Below are 5,850 nucleotides of genomic sequence, written 5' to 3' on the forward strand. Positions count from 1 at the left end.
ATCCCTGCTCCAGGAAGATCCCACATGCTGCGGAGCAACTAAGCCCGTGTGCCAAAAAAAAAACAAAAAACAAAGATGATTGTCAGTGTATATGGATTATACAACTTGATTTTATCACGATTTTGATTTTTGCTAGATGAGTTCAATTAAGCAAAAGTAAAGCAGAGGAGTTAGAATGTATGCAATGCCAAATGAAAATTATCAGTATTAAGTATCTACCATTTGGACTTCCTAGGTGGCGCAGTGTTAAAGAATCCGCCTGCCAATGCAGGGGACATGGGTTCGAGCCCTGCTCTGGGAAGATTCCACATGCCATGGAGCAACTAAGCCCGTGTGCCACAACTGTTGAACCTGTGCTCTAGAGCCCGTAAGCCACAACTGTTGAGTCTATGTGCTGCAACTATTGAAGCCCACGTGCCTAGGGCCCGTGCTCCACAACAAGAGAAGCCACTACAATGAGAAGCCGACGCACTACAATGAAGAGTAGCCCCTGCTCGCAGCAACTAGAGAAAGCCCATGTGCAGCAATGAAGACCCAATGCAGCCAATTAAAAAAAAAAAAGTATCTACCATTTTATTGAGTGCTTACCATCTACTAGGAACATTAAAAGGTAGGAAAGCATTGAAAGTAAGCTGCTTATCACATCCATTCTTATATCTAGAAAATGGTGTTACCTCTTCATTCTGTTCCCTCTTCAGGCAAGCCAAATCTTCTAAGGAGATGGCAAGGGCAATAAGCAAGCTGAAAGTGTTTCTAGATTACTACAATTCCAGGCCAGCTCACTTGGGACACTGGTAGAGTGAGCCTCTCTGGGAGCCTCCTTGCCTCTTTAGTTCAAGATTTTCTTCATGCAGTGATATCTACAAAATAGCAAACAGTCAAAACAAGATGGATATGCAATTAAGTGCTTTATTACTTACAATGACATTACTAGAGTCCTCAGGAGAAGCAGCACAGCTCCAGTACACTGAAAGCTCTCCAACATGCATATTTAAATTTATATATGCATACAAAACCAAAATGTCTTCTCTTCTTGTTGTCTTGTTTGACTCCACCTGAGTTTCCACCAGTATGTCCCTTGAAGAAGTCTATACCAGCTACATGGACTACCCACTTTCATACCCCAAATAGACTTTTGCTTTCACACCTATCTTGTTTTACTACCTTGTGTTAGTGTCTACTCAGTTCTTCCTTAATAATAGTCATAATGTTAGTTGGTTTTCCTCCAACATGTGGAAGCTGTATTTTGCTTTTTAATCAAAGTATGCCCCCCCAAAATATATGTAAGTATGTGTGTGTATATGATCTATTTCTTCTGTTTTTCTGAAGAACCCCGAGTAAGATGTATATACTTATTCCACTAAAGAAAATGAATCCATAGAAAACCAAAGATAATCTTTTCTTTAAAAAAAAAAGACTCCTGGAACTCATATAAAGCAATAAAATTTAAAATATGACATCTATGTAGGAACAGACAGCTCATTGCACCAGATATATAAAGAAATTTAGTATATGATGAAGGCAGCTGAACTAGTGAAGGCTATTTTGATTATCAAGTGACTGAAGCAATTCAAACTAGCTTAAGCAAACATTACTTAAGTGAATTGTGAAGTTGAGTTCAGGTAGAACTGCAAACCATGCAAATGATATCACCACAGCTGTTTGTTTTGTGTGCTTTTTTAAGAAATTTTATTGAGATACAATTGACATACAATAAACTGCATATATTTAAAGTGTACAATTTGATTTTTTTTTTCTTACTAGTAATGTATATATGGCAATCCCAATCAGCTCTGTTTCTTTCTATCATTAAGTTTTGTTCTTCTATATTGGTTTTGTTTTTGAGTTCTCCCTGAGGTAGAAAAAGATGACCAACACCAAGCCTGACCTTTTGCCTTTCTCCATGGTGCCCATTACTTAGCCAATAAGGCTGATAGTTACAACAGAATATGAACTCAGGAAAAGATTAGATAGCTGAGGAGCATAAACTATTGAAGAAATGCAATAAATTGACTAAACTATAGAATAAGAAGAAGAAATAAAATATCCAGAACAAAAATTTTAAATATACATAATGAATAGCCTCAAAAAGATAAGGGATAATATTGAAAACATGAAGCAAGAATAGAGCGTTATGATGGGAAACTAAGGGACTTTGCTGGTGGCAGTGGTTAAGAATCTGCCTGCCAATTCTGGGGACACGGGTTCAATCCCTGGTCCAGGAAGATCCCACATGCCATGGAGCAACTAAGCCCCTGTGCCACAATTACTGAGCCCACATGCTGCAGCTACTGAAGCCTGCACATCTAGAGTCTGTGCTCCTCAACAAGAGAAGCCACTGCACTGCGAAGCCCACACACAAAAACGATGAGTAGCCCCCACATGCCACAACTAGAGAAAGTCCGCGTGCCACACCAAAGACCCAACACAGCCATAAATAAATAAATAAATAAATAAATAAATGGAAACTAAATACTGGGTATAAAATAATTGAAAAAAAGAACATTCCAATAAAAATTTTTAAAAGAACAGAAAAGGCAGGTTAAAGAAAACAGCTAGAGAATATGCAAAAAGGAAATGAGAAAGGAATCTAAACGTTTAGCTACAAAAAAGTCTACATAAAAGAAGACCATAATGGGAATTCTCTGGTGGTGCAATGGTTAAGATTCGGTTCTTTCACTGCCATGGGCCCAGGTTCAGTCCCTGGTCAGGGAACTAAGATCCCATGTAGCGTGGCGGGGGGGGAAAAAGGTAATGCAGGAAATGAGGGATGAAAAAGCTATAAGGCATACAGAAAACAAATAACAAAATGACAGAAGTAAATCCCTCCTTATCAGTAACTACTTGAAATATAAATAAACTCTCCAATCAAAAGACAAATTGAAAAAGGGAACTCTCTTGCACTGTTGGTGGGAATGTAAGTTGGTACAGCCACTATGGAAAACAATTTGGAGGTTCCTTAAAAAACTACAAATAGAACTACCATATGATCCAGTAATCCCACTACTGGGCATATACCCAAAGAAAACCATAATTCCAAAAGAAACTTTTACCATAATGTTTATTGCAACACTATTTACAATAGCCAGGACATGGAAACAACCTAAATGCCCATCAACAAATGAATGGATAAAGAAGCTGTGGCATATATATACAATGGAATATTACTCAGCTATAAAAAGGGATGAGATGGAGCTATATGTAATGAGGTGGATAGAACTACAGTCTGTCATACAGAGTGAAGTAAGTCAGAAAGAGAGACAAATATTGTATGCTAACTCACATATACGGAATCTAAAAATGGTACCGATGAACTCAGTGACAAGAACAAGGACGCAGATACAGAGAATGGACTGGAGAACTCAAGGTTTGGGGGGGGGGTGAAGGGGAAGCTGAGACGAAGCGAGAGAGTAGCACAGACATATATATACTACCAACTGTAAAACAGATAGTCAATGGGAAGTTGTTGTATAACAAAGGGAGTCCAACTCGAGGATGGAAGATGCCTTAGAGGACTGGGGCAGGGAGGGTGGGGGGGATGCGAGGAGGGGGAGTCAAGGAAGGGAGGGAATACGGGGATATGTGTATAAAAACAGATGACTGAACTTGGTATACCCCCCCAAAAAAATAAATAAATTTTTTAAAAAAAGATGAATTGACAGAATGAATTTTAAAAACCATGATCCAGCCAACAAGAACCTGCTGTACAACACTGGAAACTCTATTCAATATCTTGTGATAACCTGTAATGGAAGGGAATGTAAAAAAAATACATAACTGAATCACCTTGCTGTACACCTGAAACTAACACAACATTGTAAATCAACTATATTTCAATAAAAATTTTAAACGATCCAGACTCACAGATATAGGGAACAGACGTGATTGCCATGGGGTTGGGGGGTGGGGGAGGGAAGGATTGGGAGCTTGGAATTAGCAGATGCAAACTATTATATACAGGATGGATAAAAAACAAGGTCCTACTGTATAGTACAGGGAACTATGTTCAATATCCTGTGATAAACTATAATGGAAAATAATATGAAAAAGCATATGTAGGTATAACTGAATCACTTTGCTCTACAGCAGAAATTAACACAACATTGTAAATCAACTATACTTCAATAAAAGTTTTAAAAATAAAAATAAACATGATCCAACTATATGCTGTCTATGAAAGACTCACTTTAGATCCAAAGAGACAAGTAGGTTGAAAGTGGAAGAATGGAAAGAGATATTCTGCAGAAATAGTAACCAAAAGAGAACAGAAGTGATTATATATTATCAGACAAAATAGTTTCTAATTTTTTTAAAAAGGTTACAAGACACAAGGACATTATACACTAATAAAAAGGTCAAATACAGGTGACTTCCCTGGCAGTCCAGTGGTTAAGACTCTGAACTTCCAGTGTAGGGGGCACAGGTTCCATCCCTGCCCAGGGAACTAAGATCTACGTGCTGCAAAGTGCGGCCAAAAATAAATAAATAATGATAAGGTCAAATATGGCAAGATAACAATTGTAAAAATTATGCATATCATGATATATTATCAAACTATGTGAAGCAAAAATTGACATAATTAAAGGGAGAAAGAGAGTTCTACAATAATAGTTGGCAGCCCAGAAACCCAGGCATGCAGGAGAAAGGGGTTCATTACAGCAGATGACCTAAAGCAATTCCTGTCTAAAAAATTACCAAGTGTTGAGGAGGCTCCATGTTATTGTTATGTCAGATAGAGATAGAGTGCCTGTCATTAAAGTGGCCAATGAGAATGCTCTAGAGCATACTCTGAGACCTGGTTATCTACTTTTGCCCTTGCAACAGACCAAGGGAGCAAACTTGGACTTTCGAAAAATAAAATTATCAGGACTTCCCTGGTGGCACAGTGGTTAAGAATCTGCCTGCCAATGCAGGGGACACAGGTTCAAGCCCTGGTCCAGGAAGATCCCATATGCCGTGGAGCAACTAAGTTTGTGGGCCACAACTACTGAGCCTGAGTGCCACAACCACTAAAGCCCACACACCTAGAGCCCATGCTCTGCAACAAGAGAAGCCACCACAATGAGAAGCCCATGCACCGCAATGAAGAGTAGCCCCCACTCACCACAACTAGAGAAAGCCCTAGCGCAGCAATGAAGACCCAGTGCAGCCAATAAAAAATAAATAAATAAATAAATAAATTTTAAACATAAATAAATAAAATTAAAAAAATAAAAATATCACCTGTTACTATAACACCTACCAGATAGTTCAATTCAATCCTCTACGTTTGGTGGTGACTTTCACAGCCAGCAGCAATGCCAATACAGAACTAACTGCCAGCCTAGAAAAGGAACTTGCTCCATTATTTGAAGAATTGAGACAACTTGTGGAGGTTTCTTAATCTGACAGTGGTTTCGATGTATATCTTATCCTCATTGTATCAGACACAATATCAATCCAGCAATCTTTAGACCACAACAATACTTGTATCCATGTATTCAAGAAAGGGCCCCCTTTTCCACCTGAAGAAAGAGTGTATAGATAGAATTTATGGACAGACTGATATCTTTTCTTGTGTAGGGTCTTTTCTTATTTAGTGAGATCTGGGGATACCACAGAAGTAGTTCAATCTATCACAGCTCCCATGGAGTTAGTCTACTCACTAAATATGCGTGAGATTCTATTGGGAGGGTCAGAGTCAAAATGATACTTTAGAGACTTCCCTGGTGGTCCAACGGTTAAGCCTCTGTGCTTCCAAAGCAGTGGGCGTGGTTTCAATCCCTGGTAGAGGAACTAAGATCCCACATGCCACACACTGCAGCCAAAAATTTTAAAAATAAAAAACAAAATTAAAAAATGATACTTTGA

The 5,850-nt window shown here is 38.6% G+C and overlaps 1 pseudogene; it reads left to right on the forward strand.

The window, feature by feature from the left end:
• The first annotated feature begins 2,367 nt into the window (after positions 1-2,367).
• Positions 2,368-5,383, forward strand: LOC130856160 (ragulator complex protein LAMTOR3-like; annotated as a pseudogene).
• The last annotated feature ends 467 nt before the right edge of the window (positions 5,384-5,850 follow it).

Source organism: Hippopotamus amphibius, chromosome 1 (genome assembly GCF_030028045.1).
Source record: "Hippopotamus amphibius kiboko isolate mHipAmp2 chromosome 1, mHipAmp2.hap2, whole genome shotgun sequence".
NCBI classification, from domain to species: Eukaryota; Metazoa; Chordata; class Mammalia; order Artiodactyla; family Hippopotamidae; genus Hippopotamus; species Hippopotamus amphibius.